This window comes from Halichoerus grypus, chromosome 6, assembly GCF_964656455.1.
Source record: "Halichoerus grypus chromosome 6, mHalGry1.hap1.1, whole genome shotgun sequence".
Taxonomy (NCBI): Eukaryota; Metazoa; Chordata; class Mammalia; order Carnivora; family Phocidae; genus Halichoerus; species Halichoerus grypus.
The window spans coordinates 65,300,099-65,320,575 of NC_135717.1; the positions used below are offsets into that span (position 1 = coordinate 65,300,099).

The 20,477-nt window shown below is 39.6% G+C and overlaps 1 long non-coding RNA gene across 4 annotated transcripts in view; it reads right to left on the bottom strand.

Annotated features, from left to right (window-relative positions):
- LOC118535754 (uncharacterized) overlaps positions 1-20,477 on the bottom strand; it is a 158,123-nt gene that overhangs the window by 126,398 nt on the left and 11,248 nt on the right. For all 4 annotated transcript variants that reach the window (XR_013449019.1, XR_013449020.1, XR_013449021.1 and 1 more), the window contains 2 exons: positions 541-1,065; positions 39-105 (listed from right to left, as the gene is read on the bottom strand). This is a non-coding gene — a long non-coding RNA (uncharacterized LOC118535754). The remainder of the gene's footprint in view (positions 1-38; positions 106-540; positions 1,066-20,477) is intronic.

The following is a 20,477-nucleotide window of genomic DNA, read 5'->3' on the forward strand; positions in this document are numbered from 1 at the left end:
TTCAATTAAAAAAACTAGATCCTTCATAAATAGATTACCTGGGATATTCAGATATTTTATCCATTCACCACATATATTTGGAGAGTCAATGCATTCATCTCTATCCTGAAAAGCATGATAATCACATCATGAGTCACAAAAATAGAGATGATATAAGTACACTAAAATGTTGATTTGGCCATCTTATTTTGAGGAAAATATATACCTTTCTCACTAAATTATGGACAGATAAAGAAATTTGGATCTGGAAATACCAGCCAAATTTAGATATATTCTGTTTGCAAATCTGTACATAAGAGGATATTTAGGTTACACTATTTTTACCAGTACATTTTTGGCAAATAAAGCTTTTCAGATCGCTCACTATGTACCATTTAAAAATTAATTTGAAATATTTTACATCACCGTATTCACATTTAACCAACTAAAACTAAACTTAAAGGTCATAATTACTTCAACAACTTTAGAGAAGGCAGCCCATTGCCTTAGAGCAGTATTTTGAAATCCCTAATAATAATAGATAAAACTGTAATATTTCACCTGAAAAATCTGATCCATGTTTGTGAAACATTCAGACAATTGGGGAAAACTCAGCAGGGCAAAAAGTTCATTTTCCACACTATGATGGTCTCTTAAAAACTGCAAAATTCATCCCTTTCACAAAGACCACAGTCTAAGGAGCTTTCCCCAACATTAATCACTTTCACATCAGCTTCAACCTTCTGCAGAGGGTATGACTTCTGGAAATGATTTCTGACATGGTTCTGTTGTCCCTGAAGATGAGATTTGAAATAACACTGGCTATCCTCCTGCAAGCTATGGAAAGACATCTGCTTCATATGCCATGCTGAACTTTCATCAGATTCATTTGCTCATGCATTTTCTTCCACTGGTCTAGAAGAGTTTGTTGCTGGCTAATCAATATTTGTTGTTGTTTTGTGAGTTTCTGCTGCAAATGAGCGATAATCATGTGCTGGCTCTTTAGCATCTCCACAAATTTCTCTTGTCCCTTTGTAGACTCCAGTTGCAGGACCAGTGCATCCTCAGATGGGACTCCACTTTCTCCTGCAACAGTTAAAGCAACAATGATGTCATACATAACTGCTCGCCATTTTTCATTTCAGGCCTTGTGTTGAGTTTAAAACAGCAATGTTAATAATACGACTTCTTATTTTGGAAACTTTAAACTTAAATCTTAAGTGTCTTGAACATTCTATCTTTGCACCAACATGAAGCTTTAGGCTCTTCACTTTTTTGCACATACAAAAACCTTATATGACTTAAGGCTTTAGAGCATCAAAATGTATCGAATATGTGCTTCTGAAAACCAAAAGTACTAGACCTTGATATAAAAACTATGTGGCTTTAAATTCCACATACAACCACAGCTCAAAGCACAATGCCACTTAGCCTATGGTTACTCAAAGCTAATCACGGAATTTATCAGTAAACAGAAAATGCTAACTTTGCAACTCATCACGGCCTTCAGAGGAGAAGGATAATGGGATCATAGCTTTTTTATGCACTTATTTATATACCTGTGAGTGTCACGGGTGTGTGCATTTGTGTGTGTGTGTGTGTGTGTGTATGTGTTTTCACTTAGGCTTTTCTTCAGAGGATCACCAATCTGATGAGACACAGGTTCTGTTCGTTTCTTATTTCATAAATTAATGACTTGTTTATGGAATAAGAAAAGGATAATGCAAGCCACTAGTGGATGCCAAAAACAAACAACTTAGAAGGGAGTTTGGAAGATCAATTAGGAATACTAATTTAATATGATAACCATAATATACTAACATTCCCTCCCCTTCCTTTTTCTACTCAGAGTCACAAAATTTGTGCAACTACATGGCTAGAAATTTGACTGCAAACATTTCAGACAATTCTGGTCAAAAGAAATCACACAATTTCAGAAAAGCGAATGAAAGATTTTTATCTAATGCCTAAAGATGTAAAGTAACACTTAACTATACCTATTAACCAACTCGACTGAAAAATCAGTAAATAAGTGAGCCTAACAGCTAAACTAATGTTTATAGTTTGGAATAGACCTGTTGGGGTGGGGGAAGGGAGTAAAGGTAATATGAGATCTTGCTAGATATTTTCCTGATACCATCCCAGACACTAATATTTTTTTTAATAAAAAAGGCTACTTGAGGACTTCTGTCCATAAGTTTTCTACAAACCACCTTATGAAAGCACCTTAGCCAGCCCTGAGATATTCAAAGAAATTATGTAATAATATCTGGGATAACAAATCCCCCTCCTCAAAGCTTCCATTTTGATAGCATACTAAAAACATGGTATGTACTTAAATAGCACGAGACAATCAGAAATACCTGGGGACAACTTCATTAAAGATTTTCTTTTTACACTAAGGAAATGTTTATTTTATAGATGAAATGGTTATTTTATGCTGAAACTCAATGACTGTAGCATATATATATATATATTTATATTTATATTTGTGTATTCATATATATAACATCTAACTGAAACCAGACGAAAACACTCATCCTAGAGAGTTACACCTTTATCTCAGTTGCTACTTTTTATCATATCAGAGCTAACAGATTAGGACTATGACAAGAACATGTTCTCCTTCAGAGAGGGCTCCTCACACTGTCAACAGCTCTTCATGTCCAAACCTCCACTTTTCATTCCAGGCTCTACTAAGTAATAATCTTCTGATCCAGTGGACCCACCAAACTAGACTACTACTTGCTACTTCCACTGAGTACGAAGGTTGTCATTTACCAACACACTCACCCCAATTGAGTAGAAATATAGGGCTGGAGTGGAAAATGTCTTTCAAACATAATCATAATTATAAACTCTCTTAGCATCAATAGTTTTCTGTGTGTGTGTGTGTGTGTGTGTGTGTGTGCGCATGTAATGTTCTTGCCAACAATACTTTCCCAATTATTTTAGCTTTACATGACACCAAATATTCCATCAAATTAATTACCTACGACATCCAATCTGCCTTCCTTAGTAAGGCTCCCAGGCACCTAAAGGTGAAGAACTCCCTTAGATCTCTGCAATGACCACCTAGAACAGGGGCAGCCCCTTCCTAACAAGTCAGCAACAACAACAAAAGTGCCCAGAGACTGCTGCCCAGATTATTTTTGTTCGCTTTGGTAATTTGATGTACTAAGGAATTCGTTCCATTCCTCTCTGGGGTTCAGTGTTAAATGTGATGGAGTTTAGCCATGCTCTCTACTACAGATGCATGGAACCAAGGAGCGCCAGAGTCCTCATGGACCAACCCCCCACCCCCACCCCCGCTGCCCAGTTCAATTCTCATTTTACAGATTAGAAAACTAGGCCCCAGGGGAGAAGTGACTAGCCCACTGTATTATGAACAGAGCTAAATATGTTGATGCCTTGGACGTGCTCTCAACTTGATGATTTAGATTTAATTCCTGATTAAATTCCTAAATTCTTCCAATCACTTTTGTCACTGAGATGACTCCAGGGGTAACGGAGACATCTAAGTTGTGTTCACCCTGGATGAGGAAACAAGGTTCAGAAAGTATCTAGACTTAACCCCTGGCAAAGAGATGTACCTTGTTCTGACCAAGCTCACGGCACACAATAAAAAGAAAATTAGCTGGAGTCTGAGTTCTGTCATCTGGTCCCATATCACCACAATTTATTTTGACCCAGTGGAATGAAACCACTACTTTTGTTTTCGGGTATACCTGACTCGTATTTACCTTGAAGACATCTTCTTAGTGAATAGAGACATTCTAGGACTTGGGGTTTGGGTCCATAGACGTTAGATTATATAAACATGTAAATGTCTGAGCAGGAGGACTACATACAAAGGGATGTTGACAGCATGAAACCAGGGCAAGGGGAGGATAAAAAGCAGTGACAGCAGCGGAGAAAATGAGGATCAGGAAAGTTCAAAAGAGGTTCTTTGGCCCTTTATACCTCTATTGAACTTGTATGGCAAAGGAATAAAGAATAAAGAATTGAATAATATTTTTAAAGCAGCAAGGTGTGTTATGAATATGTAAGAATTGAATTGTGTAACCTTAAGTGCTCTTCAGACTATCTGAAAATGCTTTAAATGAAAAGCTGTCAATAAGTCAACTGTCTCTGTAAATCAATCATTTGTATTTATTTATTATTATTATGTTTTAATTCCAGTAGAGTTAACATACAGTGTTCTGTTAGTTTCAGGTGTACAATATAGTGATTCAACACTTCCATACATCACCTAGTGCTCATCACAACAAGTGCCCTCCTTAATCCCCATCACCTATTTCCCCCATCCCCCTTCCCACCTCCCCTCTGGTAACCCTCAGTTTGTTCTCTATAGTTACGTGCAAGCTAATCATTTAAGCCACTTCAGCTCCTTAAAAAATTGTTTATCTTAGGCATGCCCATTGGTTGATGCAAGGCACTTAGTCTCAACTAGCTTGATGTCCTACTTGTAGCTTTTTCTTTATCCTTGGGCTTATCAGAGGCATGACATGAAATTCTCCTTTGCACAGAGAAAATATCTAAAACCCACCTATGGGCAGTTGACTTGCCAGAAGTCTCAAATGACCTAAAGCTCATGGTAAAGGGCAAGTTCCCAAGCTGTATCAAGCCCAGCGAAGGGAATCCAGACAGTTATACTATAAAGTTCCACAGTTGAATGTGCTGCACACAAGGTTTGAGGACCACCAGGTGGACTTCCTCTAGCCCCACCCACTGTCCTAATGTCACACCAAGGCCTGTGCCTCCCAGCTGGGCAGCAGTGTGGGCCAGCTCACAGGTGCCTCCCCTAAGTCCCTGGCCCCTGGAGTAACACAGCAGCCTTGGGGACCTGGGTGCCTGGGCTCTAAGGGTCAGGCGTCGTCAGCAGGGGTGGAGGGTGAGGGTGACAGGGTTCTACCCAGCCAGCAGCCCACCTCAAATGAGAATCCAGTTTGAATTTAGAAGCCATGGTGCGTAGACCTATAAATTATACCCCCTGCCCTCCCCCATTATCTTTCTTTTTTCAATTCTGTTATGGCAAAATCAGTCAAGTCAATATAGTAATGTTCTGCTCTCTAGGAAATAGTTACCTTAAAAAGACTAAACATATACTTTCTGATTGCCTTAATACATGACACTAACTATAAGTCACCTGAAACAGAAATTTTATATATGCATTTCATGAAAATAAGAATGACTTACAGGAAGGATGCTTTCTCTAAATATCAGGAAATATCAATTCAACTGCTTTTTAACATATTTTTGCCAGTTAAAAGTTTAAAGATTTTTTTATCATAGCTGAGCTAGCAGCCCCCCCCCCCACCAGGGTGACTCTCTGTCACTCACACATAGAAATACACACACACACACACACACACACACAATCAAGGAATCTCATTAAATGCTTTTTTTCACTACCCACCAGTATTGTGCAATCAGTAGTATCCAAGCTGTAAGCATCTTTGATGCCTTACTTACAATTACACATTAAGAAAAATAAATTACTAAGCATTAGGAACAACAAAAAGAGTCAATATTTTCTCCTGGTTTGGATTATAACTATGTACTAGCCACCATTTATTAAGCACCAATTATGTACCAAGTATTTATTTTACATAGATTTTCTTTAAGGCCGACTGCAGTCTTATAGCTACTAATAGTCACCACTTATGGAAGACCGTACTTACCATGTGCAGGGCACTGTGTTAAGTTGTGTGTGTGTGTATGCGTGTGTGGGTGGGTGTGTGTAACATCTGATTTTGTCCTCACGATAACTCTGCCAGACAGGTACTAGTATCTCTACTTTACAAAAGATGAACTTATGGGGCGCCTGGGTGGCTCAGTCATTAAGCGTCTGCCTTTGGCTCAGGTCATGATCCCAGGGTCCTGGGATCGAGCCCCACATCGGGCTCCCTGCTCCGCGGAAAGCCTGCTTCTCCCTTTCCCACTCCCCCTGCTTGTGTTCTCTCTCTTGCTGTCTCTCTCTCCGTCAAAATAAATAAATAAAATCCTAAAAAAAAAAAAAAAAAAAAAAGATGAACTTGCAACTAAGAATTTGCCCAAGATCAAACAGCTTGGATGTTCTGGAATTTAAACCCTGATCTGCCTAAATCAGAACTGGGCTCTGTCAGGATCCAAAGTCTGAGTTTTTTCTAGTACATCATTCTGCCTCTTGATGTTGCCTAATTTTTAATTGTTTAGGAGGGTTATAAATAAATACCCAGCTTATGTTACATTTGTTTTATCCCCTGAGGACAGATTCCTAAGAACCTGGTATGTGATAAACAGGGTTTTCTGTCCCTTGAGGTAAGGATGAAAAAATGTAATGGAAGCTAACCATGTCATTCTACACACTGGGAGCAGGGTGAGCGTAGAGAACTGTTCAATACAGAATTCATCAGTGTTTCCATAAAATCTGTTACAGCCTTTCCCAGTGCTAAAACCACTACTATTTGGTTTTTCACACAACCCTGTAATGCAAGCATAAATTATATCCTTGAGGATGCTGAGAACCTCAAGAAGATCAAGTGATTTAACCAAGCTCACAATTGCCAGGGCTGACTCCAAATAGGACTTCAGACTCCAAACCTGGGTCTTTTTATTTGAATTCTCTGTCCATTGACATCACTTCCTATCATTCTCATTTATGGTGATTTTTTTCTACACTAAGAAACTACCACACTGATTTATACTAAAAACTATTCTTTCCGATTCTAATTCAAATAACATTTATTCAACACCGCTTACGTGAGCACCCTATGCCAAATATTCTTGCATGCATTCTTCTCCTAGCCTCATGATAACTATCTAAGGTAAGTATGATTCATTTAATGAACTATTAATTCTCACAAAATAAGAGTCCTTGCCCTCCAGGAGTTTCCAGCTTAATAGGCTACAGAAAAATTGCCACTGGTTAGATGTACTGATACATATCATATATGTGATATAGATATACCAATATATACAAATTATATATCAATACACATAAATATATTGTAGACTTAAACCACAGACAGTTTGGCATGTGCACAGCTCCAGGATTATGTAACTGCACATCAAGGCAAAGCTCACTCTATCAGAAAAAATCGCCAAAACCCATACCCACGCAAAGCAGAACAGATTATGAACTCAAACACCTAAATGTTTTCATAGTGAGAGGTTTCAAAGATAAAGAAGTAGTTCTTGTAAAATACTGAAATCAAGGTCAGGGCACTTTCTCCTCTGGAGCGGTTTTTGCTACAGAAACAAGGTCACATAACATTGTTCCCTATTGGTATCTTTTCATGAACGAATGAATCTTTGGCTTTTTAACATCATTCTAAATTAGCCATTCACTAATTGACAACCAACCAAATCATTTTCAGCTTTCTTGCCACTACAAGCAATATATGGTTTTACACACCATTATCTCCATAAGGTAGATTTCAAAATGGGCATTCCCATGCCAAAGAGAATGGATTTTTAAAAAAATTTTAATAGATACAGTCAGATTACTTTCAGAAAAGTCACAATAATTCCCTAGGACCAGAAGAAAAGTAAGAGATCACCTGCTTTCCTCACCTCTGACAGCACAAAATGTGATCTCTTCCCCTTCATTTCTTTTTCTTTTTTTCTGCCAGTTACATGATTTAAAAATATAAATGCCTTGGGGCACCTGGGTGGCTCAGTAGTTAAGCATCTGCCTTTGGCTCAGGTCATGATCCCAGGGTCCTGGGATCAAGCCCCACATCAGGCTCCCTGCTCGCCAGGAAGCCTGCTTCTCCCTTTACTGCTCCCCCTGCTTGTATTCCCTCTCTCTCTGTCAAATAAATAAATAAAATCTTAAATATATATATATATATATATATAAATGCCTTAACTTTCACCAATTTGCCTTCTAGCAAGTTTGAGTATCTTTTCATATATTTATTGATTATTACATTTTATCTTCTATGACTCACCTCTGCCCTTTCCTTCCTTATGTATTTTCAATGTCTTATTAATCCAGAGAAATTATTATTATGAATATTAACAGATTTGCCTGTAATATCTATTGAAAATATATTTTCCAGTCTGCCTTTTTATTTAGTATAAAATTTTTTTGCCATGAACTTTAAAAAATATATATGTAGAAAGACATATCTGTCTTTCTGATTACTAGGTTTCATGGTCTGTCTGGAGGATTTCCCGTTTCAAAATTCGCTCTCCAAAATTGTATCTAATTGTTTATTGTCTTTTAATATTAAATCTTTACTATGTCTGTATGTATGAGAAAGGGGTCTAGCTTTGTTTTCATCGTTGTTATTTCCATATATATAATATGTGTGTATTACATATATTTCAATGTCTATCAGGGAGAGTGACGTAACCAAGATGGCAGAGTAGCCTAGCCTCTGTCCCCCAAGAAAGATCAACAATTATACAGCTATGCAGGAACAAAAACAGCTCTGGGAGAGTTCAGGAGTCCACGTAAGAAACTTCAGCAACCCCGTGGAACAAAAAACTTGAGAATAAATGCATAAAAAGGGAAGAAAGACAGCTTCATTTTGTCTGCATCATACCATTCTCCAAGCCAGCACTGCTGAGCACCAAAGGGAACTTCCCAATCAGAAAGAGTTCCTCCTCACAGGGAGAAGAAGAGTGGGGTGTGTGACCAGCTTCCCCAGCCATTTGGGGCCCCGCACAAAGGCCCCACTTCAGTTTCACCCCACTCAGACCAGCAAAGCTGAGATGTATGGAGTCATAGCTCGGAACAAGAAAGAAAAGCAGGGGGTACCCATAGTCAGTTTCCCAGTGACCTGCTCTGGAGACAAACCCAGCAGCTTTCACCACAGAAGAAAGCAACAGCCAGCACAGCCACTACAAACCCCTTACAGATTTCCCTGGCTTTTGCCCCACAGGCACCTTCAGCGGGGCCCCCACAGCCAAGTGTACATACCACCCTCTCCAGCCATTGCCACTGTTCACTCTGATCCCTAGCCACCGGGCCTGGAGGTGCTGCAGGACCCCGAGAGCACTTGCAGCCTCTGCAAACCTCCTCTCTCTACCCTCGCAGTGCTCACCAAGGACCACACAGTGTCAATACTGTGGAATCCAGCAACCGGAGTCAGCGAGCCACCATGGACCCCTGGTGCTGGTGCCACCACATGTCCCTGCACTTGGCAACCTGCACCGCTAGACCTGGGGTCACAACATGCTGCAGCATCCCCCACCCACAAGTGAAAATCTCCCCTTACTGAAGAGATTGTAATTATACTAAGTGTCCCTTCTGACCACAACGGTATGAAACTAGAAATCAATAATAGGAGGAAAACTGGAAAATTCACAAATATGTGGAAATTGAACAACATGCTCCTGAACAACCAATGAGTAAAAGAAGAAATCAAAGAGAAACCAAAATATATCTTGAGACAAGGAAAATAGAAACATAACATACCAAAACTTATGAAATGCAGCAAAAGCAGTTCTAAGAGAGATGTTTATAGCTACAAATGTCTACCTTAAGAAAAAATATCTCAAGGACACCTGGGCGACTCAGTCAGTTAAGCATCTGACTTTGACTCAGGTCTTGATCTCAGGGTCCGGGAATGGAAGAGTAGGGAATCCACACTCAGCAGGGAGTCTGTTTGTCCCTCTCCCTCTTCCTCTGCCCCTCCCCCTGCTGTGTTCTCTCTCTCTCTCTCTCAAATAAATAAACAAAATCTTTTTTAAAAAAAGAAAAAATAGCTCAAATAAATAACCTAACTCAACACCTCAAACAACAAGAAAAACAAAGTCCAAAGTTAGCATAAGGAAGGAGATAAAAAAGATCACAGCAGAAACAAACTTAATAAAGAATAGGAAAACAAAAAGATTAACAAAACTAAGAGTTGGTTTTTTGAAAAGATAAAGAAAATTGACAAATTTTTAACTAGACTTACCAAAAAAGAAAAAAGAGAGGGAGAGGACTCAAGTAATTAAAATTATAGATGCAAAAGAAGACATTACAACTGATACCACAGAAATACAAAGGATCATAAGAGACTACAATGAACAATTATATGCCAAAAAATTGGACAACCTAGAAGAAATGGATAAATTCCTGGAGAGACAACCTACCAAGACTGAATCATAAAGAAATAGAAAATTCAGACAGACCAATAACAAGTAAGGAGATTCAACTGGTAATCAAAAATCTCCCAGCAAAAAAAAGCCCAGGACCAGATGGCTTCATGGGTGAATTCTACCAAACATTTAAAGAAGAATTAAAGCCAATTCTTCTCAAACTCTACAAAAAATTGAAAATGAGGCAACACTCCCAAACTCATTTTACACAGCCCACATTACCCATATACCAAGGCCAGATAAGAACACTATGAAAAAAGAAATTTACAGGCTAATATTCCTGATGAACATAGGTGCAAAAATCCTCAACAAAATATTAGCAAATGATTTCAACAGCACATTAAAAGGATCATACCATGAGCAAGTGAGATTTATTCCTGGGATGCGAGGATGGCTTAACAAATGCAAATTAATAACTGTTATATATCACATTACAGAATGAAAGACAAAAATCATATGATTATCTCAATAGATGGAGAAAAAACATTAAACAAAATTCAACATCCTGTCATGATAAAAATTCTCAACAAATTAGGCTTATAAGAAACATATTTCAGCATAAGAAGGGCCATTTATGTCAAACACTCAGCCAACATCAAACTCAGTGGTGAAAGGTTAAAATCCTTCCCTTTAATATCAGGAACAAGACAAAGGTGCCCACTCCCACCACTCCTATTCAACATTAATACTGAAAATCCCAGCTAGAGCAATGGGGCAAGAAAAAGAAGATAAGGCATCCAAGTCAGAAAGGAAGAGGTAAAACTGTTTATGTTTGCTGATGATATGATGTTATACACTGAAAGTCCTAACAACTCCACCAAAAAATTTTTAGATATAATCAAAGAATTCAGCAAAAATTTTATAAGATCAACATACAAAAAATCAGTTGCATTTCTATACACTAACAATGAAGTATCTGAAAAAGAAATAAAGAAAACAGTCCCACTTACAATATTATCAAAAACAATAAAATATTTAGGAAATAAATTTTAAGATTTTATTTATTTGAGAGAGAGAGAGCACAAGTGGGGGGTAGGGGGCAGGGGCAGAGGGAGAGGGACAAGCAGACTCCCCACTGAGCGGTAAGCCCTACGCAGGGCTCCATCCCAGGGCCCCAAGCCAAAGGCAGACACTTAACCAACTGAGCCACCCAGGACCCCTTTAGGAAAAAACTTAACCAAGGAAGTTAAAGATCCAAACACCAAAAATTATAAGACATTGAGGAAAGAAATTGACAAAAACACAAATAAATGGAAAGATACTATATGCTCATGGATTAGAAGTAATATTGTAATATGCCCATACCACCGAAGGCTAACTACAGATTCAATGCAATCTCCATCAAAATTCTGATGACATTCTTCTGGATATAGAAAAAACAATACTAAAATTCTCATGGGGGGCACCTGGGTGGCTCAGTCGGTTAAGCATCTGCCTTTGGCTCCGGTCATGATCCCAGAGTCCTGGGATCGAGCCCCGCATCGGGCTCCTTGCTCACTGGGGAGCCTGCTTCTCCCTCTGCCTGCCGCTCTGCCTTGTTGTGCTCTTGCTCTCCATCTCTCTGTCAAATAAATAAATAAAATCTTAAAAAATAAATAAATAAAATAAAAATCTCATGGAAACACAAAAGATCCTAAATAGCCAAAGCAATTTTGAAAGAACAAAGTGGGAGGCATTACACTTCTTGATTACAAACCATATTACAAAACTATAATATTTAAAAGAGTATGATACTGGCATAAAAACAGACACATAGATCAATGGAACAGAAAAGAGGGCCTAGAAATAAACCCATGCATATATGGTCAACTAATATTTGACAAGGAGCAAAGACTTAGGGAAAGGATAGTCTCTTAAATATTGGGGAAACTAGATATTTACATGCAAAAGAATGAAACTGAACCTCTATCTTACACCATTAACAAAAATTAACTTGAAATGCATTAAGGACTTAATTTAAGTCCTAGAAGAAACTCCTAGAAGAAAACCTAGGGAAAAAATTCCTTGACATTGGTCTTGGCAACAAATTTTTGGACATAGATACCAGAAGCACAAGCAACAAAAACAAAAATCAACAAGTGGGACTACATCAAACTAAAAAGCTTCTGTACAACAAAATAATAATAATAATCAACAAAATGAAATGGGAGAAAATATTTGCAAACCATATCTGATAAGGGGTTAATATCCAAAATATATAAGGAACTTACACAACTCAATAGCTAATAACAAACAATCCAACTTAAAAATGGGCAGAGTACTTTTAGGGGCACCTGGGTGGCTCAGTCAGTTAAGCATCTGCCTTCGGCCCAGGTCATGATCCCAGGGATCTGGGATTGAGCCCCACATTGGGCTCCCTGCTCAGCAGGGAGTCTGCTTGTCCCTCTCCCTCCACTGCTCCCCCTGCTTGTGCTCTCTCTCTCCCTGTCAAATAAATAAATAAAATCTTTTTAAAAAATAAAAATAGGCAGAGTGCTTTTAAATAGACATTTTCCCAAGGAAGACATCCAAATGTCCAGCAAGTACATGAAAAGATCAACATCACTAATCATTAGGGAAATGCAAATCAAAACAGCAGTGAGATATCACCTCTCACCTGCCAGAATGGCTATTATCAAAAAGACAAGAGATAACAAATGCTGGTGAAGATGTGGAGAAAAGAGAACCCCTGCACACTGTTGGAGGGAATATAAATTAGTGTAGGCACTGTGGAAAACAATATGGAGGTTCCTCAAAAAATTAAAAATAGAACTATCATATGATCCAGTGATTCCACTTCTGGGTATATATGTGAAGGAAACAAAATCACTATCTCAAAAAAATATCTATGCCTTTGTGTTTATTGCAGGATTATTACCAATAGCCAGGTTTTGAAAAAACCTAAGTGTCCATTGATGAAGGAATACATAAAGAAAACACACACACACAATGGAGTATTAGTCACCAATGAGAAAAAAGGAAATCCTGCCATTTGCAACAACATGGATAGACCTTGAAGGCAGTATGCTCAATAAAATAAATCAGAAAAGAAAGCTAAATACTGCATGATCTCACTTGTGGAACCTAAAAACATCAAACTCATAGGCAGTAACCTCTTTGACATCGCCCACAGCAACTTCTTTCAAGATACATCTCCAGGGGCGCCTGGGTGGCTCAGTTAGTTAAGCGACTGCCCTCGGCTCAGGTCATGATCCCGGAGTCCCGGGATCAAGTCCCACGTTGGGCTCCCTGCTCGGCAGGGAGCCTGCTTCTCCCTCTGACCCTCCCTCCTCTCATGTACTCTCTCTCTCTCATTCTCGCTCTTTCAAATAAATAAATCTCTAAAAAAAAAAAAAAGATACATCTCCAAAAGCTAGTGAAACAAAAGCAAAAATGAACTTTTGGGACTTCATCAAGATAAAAAGCTTCTGCACAGCAAAGGAAACAGTCAACAAAACAAAGAGGCAACCCACAGAATGGGAGAAGATATTTGCAAATGACACTACAGATAAAGGGCTGGTATCCAAGATCTATAAAGAACTTCTCAAACGCAACACCCAAAAAACAAATAATCAAGTCAAAAAGTGGGCAGAAGACATGAACAGACACTTCTCTGAAGAAGACATACAAATGGCTAATAGACACATGAAAAAATGTTCATCATCATTAGCCATCAGGGAAATCCAAATCAAAACCACATTGAGACACCACCTTACACCAGTCAGAATGGCAAAAATGGACAGGGGAAGAAACAACAAATGTTGGAGAGGTTGTGGAGAAAGGGGAACCCTCTTACACTGTTGGTGAGAATGCAAGTTGGTACAGCCACTTTGGAAAACAGTGTGGAGGTTCCTCAAAAATTTAAAAATAGAGCTACCCTATGACCCAGCAATTGCACTCCTGGGTATTTACCCCAAAGACACAGATGTAGTGAAAAGAAGGGCCATATGCACCCCAATGTTCATAGCAGCAATGTCCGCAATAGCCAAACTGTGGAAAGAGCCGAGATGCCCTTCAACAGATGAATGGATAAAGAAGACGTGGTCCATATATACAATGGAATATTACTCAGCCATCAGAAAAGATGAATACCCAACTTTTGCATCAACATGGATGGGACTGGAGGAGATTATGCTAAGTGAAATAAGTCAAGCAGAGAAAGTCAATTATCATATGGTTTCACTTATTTGTGGAACATAGGGAATAACATGGAGGACATTAGGAGAAGGAAGGGAAAAATGGGCGGGGGGAATTGGAGGGAGAGATGAACCATGAGAGACTATGGACCTGAGAAACAAACAGGGTTTTAGAGGGGAGGGGGGAGGGGGGATTGGTTAGCCCGGTGATGGGGATTAAGGAGGGCACGTAGTGCATGGAGCACTGGGTGTTATACGAAAACAATGGATCGTGGATCACTACATCAAAAACTAATGATGTATTGTATGGTGACTAACATAACATAATAAAATTAAAAAAAAAAATCATCCTAAACCTTTATTCCACCCTTAATTCCCATATCAATTATGGCAGACTTGCACTTCATTCATTATTGTATTCCTTGTATTTTTATGAGCCTGTATTACCTTTACAATTAATAAATGACACAAGGATATAATTAGACTTAAATTAGTCTCCAACTACTTCCAAAACTAACATTAGACAGTTTCAGATGGATTAGACAAATGTCTAATATATTGCCAATCAAATAAGATTAGCACAATTACAAAAAACTTTAAAAGGCAGATGTGTTCATTCTCTAGAGTTTAAAAGAAAAAATGCATATAGTAGTTTCCCAGGGCTTTCGTAGCAAATGACCACAATCTGGGTGACTTAAAACAATAAGAATTTATTCTCTCATAGTTCTGAAAACATAGTCTTGAGATCAGTGTGTCGGTAGGGCCACGCTTCCTGGGAAGGCACTAAGGAAGACTCCTTCCCTGCCTCTTCCTGACTTCTGGCACTCGCCAGCAATCCATGGCATTCCTTGGTTTATGGCTGCATCACTCAAATCTCTGCCTCTGTCATTACATGGTCACCTCTCTTGTGTGTCCTCTGTCTCCCTGTCTCCAAATCTCCCTTTTCTCAGGGGATACCAGTCATTGTATTTGAGGCTGAACCTAATCCCATATAACCTTGTTTTAACGTGACTATCTGCAAAAATCTAAATAAGGTCACAGTCTGAGGTTCCAATGCACATGAACTTGGAGAGGACACTATCCAACTCAATACAGTCCCATTATTGAGCAAAGTATAATATTTATCAAAAGTAACTGCTTACACTCATTGAAACATTAACAGAGAAACCAGAGAGTCTGTTGACCATGCAGCATCTAATTCCCAGTGAACAAAGCAAATGCTCTGCTAGATTGATATAAGTGAATGAGCCAGGAAGTATCTGTGGCTCCATGTTTCCAAGTGGCATCGAACCCCAGCTCCATCATTACCCATTCCCTGACACCCATCCAGCCTTTTTTTTTAATCCATGAGCCCACCTCATTCTCAACTCCCCCTCTCCACCTTATCCCCAATCCCTGCTCCAGGACGCAGAATCTTAAAAGTTGTAAAATTCAGGCATATGGTGAGGATATCTGTTTTATACATTACTTAATAATATAAAAGCTGAAACTTCATTAATTTCTTCTGTAAGCCATGTTAAAATATCCCTAAATCAAAATGTCCACGTCGATACAAATGAGGCCAAATATACCCTAATTTTGAAGGAAGAGCAGTATGGTCCAATTATACCATTAATGAGGCCACTTTGACTACCAAGTGGGGGGCCCACTAAGAAGAGGTGAAGGGTGTGGTAGTGTGTCAAGATAATATTCACCAGAATCAACCTGTATCTTTCCACCTCCACAGGCACTTCCCTGTATCTAGAGACTTTCCTCACCTTACCCACATCTCAGCCCAGACAGCCAGACATGAGCAACAGGGTCTGTAGGGCTTGGCTGTCTCAGCAAATCTGGAGGACAAAGTGTCCCATTTGCGACTTGGAAATTTCAGGTGTCAAGCTCCAGGTGTCAGATAGAAATCTATGAGTGTCTATAATCAACAAGAACCCGAAAATGTAAAAGGTCAAAAACAGTCAAGTTCTTTGCTCTTAAACCTCAGAAATGAAGGTCCCTGGGCATATTAAATAGGAATCATGTTTTTCTGTATGTGTTACGGACTGGTCCCCCCAAATTCATTGTTAAAGCCCTAACCCACCCATCGTGACTATATTTGGAGATAAGGCCTATAAGGAGGTCATTAAAGGTTAAATAAGTCCATAAGGCTGGGTCCTAATTCAATAAAACAGGTGTCCTTATAAGAAGAGGAAGAGACACCAAAGATCACACCCTTCCTCTCTCCCCCTGCTCTCTTTCCTCCTCCCTCATTCCACATGTGTACAGAGAAGAGACGATGTGAGGATACAGAAAGAAGATGGCCATCTACAGACCAGTAAGACAGGCCTCACCATAAACTGGATTTCTGGCACTGTGATCTTGGATCTCTTTCCTCCAGAACTGTGAGGAAATAAATTTCTGTTGTTTAAGCCACCCACCCCCATATAGTATTGTATTATGGCAGCCTTGTCCACTAACACGGTATAACGGAGATCTTAAAATTTGGGGCTTACTCACACAAGGGCTTATTCCCTCACAAAACAACAATCTAGAAGTAGGTCGTTGAGGGCTAATGCAGCTTTCCACAGAACCCTCAAATACCCAGGCACCTCCCATGTTGCTGTTCCGCCATCCTTAGTGTGTGGCTTCTATACTCAAGGTCATCTCGTGGTCTAAGAGAGCCACTCCAAGGTTTGCATTCTAAGCAGCAGGAAGGAGGATCTGAAGAAAGGCACCTTTGAAGGAGGCTTCCCGAAAGTCCAAAATAATACTTTCACTTATCTCTCATGAGCTAAAATTTATTCACATGGCTGCAACAAGCTTTAGGGGAGGTAGGACACATTTTCCAAAATTCTGTATTACAGAAGAAGACAATGGATGTTGGAGCCTAGCAATGGACTCTAACACAAAATATAAGAAAAAAAAAGATTTGATATTATATGTAATTGAGCAGAATTCATTTTCCCACTTACATTTCCAGCCTCCAATTAGACAGAGCTTGGGTGGGAGGACAGAGTCTGGGAGGAACCAGAGAAAGCCCTTGGCATGGGTTGGCCAGCTTTTCAGCCAAGTCTGCAAAAATGAGAGTTCTGATTCTGGTGGACCTATGCCCTGATTCCAAACTGGTTGCCCTTAGAAGGAGTCAGTGTCCCCCACACCCCCACAGCTGGGAGAGTAAATACAACTGCTTGGCAAGCCAAAGAAGATGGGTCAAGAAAAGCCTCTCATAGTCCCTGAGCCCCCATATATTATTGTGATTTGTAATAAGAAATATATATTTGGTCTTTGTCCTGATTCCTGGCACAGAGCTCCTAAAAGCCTTGAAATTTCCTAAGCAGTAAGAGCATTGGGAGCATCTTTTGTTGTAATATTTGGTCTCATCCTCAGTTCTTAAAATCACTTGAGAGCCATAAAGGTTAAATGGGTGTCTTGTTATTCATAACAAGCCCCTTTCCACCATAACTGGGTTTATGTTAACAAGGTGACCTTGGAAAGCACTTAAAGATGAGGGCTGGTTGCCAGTGAAAGCAACCATGAATAGAGGGGTGGAACTTTCAGTCCCACCCCCTGATTTCTGGGGAGGGAAGAGGGGCTAGAGGTTTGAATCAATCATCAATGGCCAATGATTTAATCAATCATGTCTATGTAATGAAGACTCCACAAAAAAAAAGAAAACCAAAAGGACAGGGTTCAAAGAGCTTCAGGTTGGTGAACACATGGTGATTTGGGGAGAACGGTGCCCTCAGAGGGAGCATGGAAACTCTGTGACCTTTCCCCATACCTTGCCATATACATCTCTTCTATCTGGCTGTTCCCAAGTTACATCCTTCCATAATAAACCAGTAATCTAGGGAGTAAACTGGTTTCCTGAGTTCTGTGAACCACGCTCACAAAGTAATCAAACCCAAGGAGGGAGCTATGGCAACTTCCGACCTGTAGCTGGTGAGTCAGAATTCCAGGTAAGACTGGCATCTGAAGTTGCGGGGCAGGGGCAGCCTTGTAGCTCTAATCCTTTACCTGTGGTATCAGAGTTGAGTTGAAGTACTGGATGTCCAGCTAGTGTCCTAGAATTGCATGGTGGTGTGGGGAACATCCCCACACACGTTGAGTGGATGCAGAATCTTTAACCTTGGGTATTAGCCAAGTGTTTCTCCTGTGCGCCCAGAATGGTAAAGTAAAACAGAGAGATTTCAACCAGGAGAGTTTCCATAGACTGAAGGGGAAGAGGGCCAGGGGACACAGACTGTGTGACCCTGCCCTCGGAAGTTTGCTAGGATTAGCTTCACAAGATTCAAATGAAAGAGAATCATATCATCACAAAAGATATACTAAGAAAAAAAGCAGAGTAAGATGCCTTTTAAAAATAATAAAAATAACTTAGAATCAGTCAAGATAAGGATGGGAGCCGAAATTAAAGAGAACTGTGGACAGACACAGTGATTTTACCAATTATCATCTCACTGACTGATTGTAAGCACGGCTCAGGAGCGGAAGACAATATGGTTTTTGTCCCCAGCGGAGAACAAGTTACAATTAAAAAGTGGAGAAATATTTTTGATATGGTTCTAATTAAAAATTTAAATTCCCAGCAATGAATTATTTTATACTTTTACCTGAGATCATAGAATATAAAACAGGATAAAGCAAAGCAAAATAGAAGTAGTTGAGCGCTGTGAATTCTGTAAGACTGTTGTATCACAGACCTGTACCTCCGAAACAAATAATACATTATATGTTAAAAAAAAGAAGAAGAAGAAGAAGAAGATAGTAGGAAGGGAAAAATGAAGGGGGCAGAAATCGGAGGGGGAGACGAACCATGAGAGACTATGGACTCTGAGAAACAAACTGAGAGTTTTAGAGGGGAGGGGGGTGGGGGGAGGGGTTAGCCTGGTGATGGGTATTAAAGAGGGCACGTACTGCATGGAGCACTGGGTGTTATAAGCAAACAATGAATCATGGAACACTACATCAAAAATTAATGATGTAATATATGGTGATTAACATAACATAATAAAAAAAAAAAGTAGTTGAGATAGATTTTGTGGGGTCTTAGCAACTCTGCTCAGTCATTTGATTACACCAGCACCCTCTGCCATTTATTTTACTGAGTTTGACATTCATTTGTTCATACACAGTTTTTCACTTTTACCAGATTCCTTTTTCAATGGATGAAGATGAGAAGGAAGGGAAGATGGGAAGGAGGAAAGGTAAGGGAGAAAGAGAGTGGAGGAGGGAAGGAGAGAAGTCTGTACTAAAGTGAACCAGAGAAAAGCTTCCCATTTAAAATGTATCTCTTTGCTGTGTTCATTGAAAGAATAAAATAAACATATTATTACTAACTTGGTGTCTGAATCTTGCTGCAGGAGCAGCAATGGAGTGCAGAGTTTCTTGAGGTCCCAGAGCAGGCAATGAAATGCCTACCAAGAACTTCTCCTCTAAGCACACTGAGCTGACTGCTTTGTCCTTGGCAGCATTCACAAGGGAAGACACCACTATAATGTGAAGACCACATTAGCCTGAAATTATTAACATCTGTTCCTGTTGATAGTTTTCAAAGCAATCTTGCATGTGTTATGTAAACACCAACCCTGTGATTCAGGAAGGAAAACATTATTATTGGTCTCATTTTACAATTGAGGGTAGGGTGAGAATGTAAAAAAACACCATCTTCTGACCTCCTTATGTTTCATCGTCTGATCACAGGTACAGTCTGTTCGTGGTGTTTGACTATTTCACACTATTCATAGAAAAGGCACTAGTTTAGGAAAATGTGCTAGGAGAAATGGAGCCTCCCTGAGTTTCCCTCAGTCCCCTACCTCCTACCTGCCCCTTACCACCTATTTCAGCTACTTCTCCATGTCTTCATGGAGCTTACTTAACACAGGCAAGAGGTCATAATAAAGCTGAGATCAAAAGGATGAAAAGATGTCATTCAAGCAGAGAACCAGAGACTTGCATTCCAGGCAACAAAGAACTTCTCAATTTTCAAGAAAAGAGAGGAAGACAATATGGCTTGAACTTAGAAGTTGGAGAAGTGGGGTTGGCACCAGATCTGATACAGTCTTTTTTTTTTTATGTTATGTTAATCACCATACATTACATCATTAGTTTTTGATGTAGTGTTCCATGATTCATTATTTGCATATTAACACCCAGTGCTCCATGCGGAACGTGCCCTCTTTAATACCCATCACCAGGCCAACCCATCCTCCCACCCCCCTCCCCTCTAGAACCCTCAGTTTGTTTTTCAGAGTCCATCATCTCTCATGGTTCATCTCCCCCTCCGATTCCCACCCCCCCTTTATAAAGTCTTAATGATCACGTCAAGGA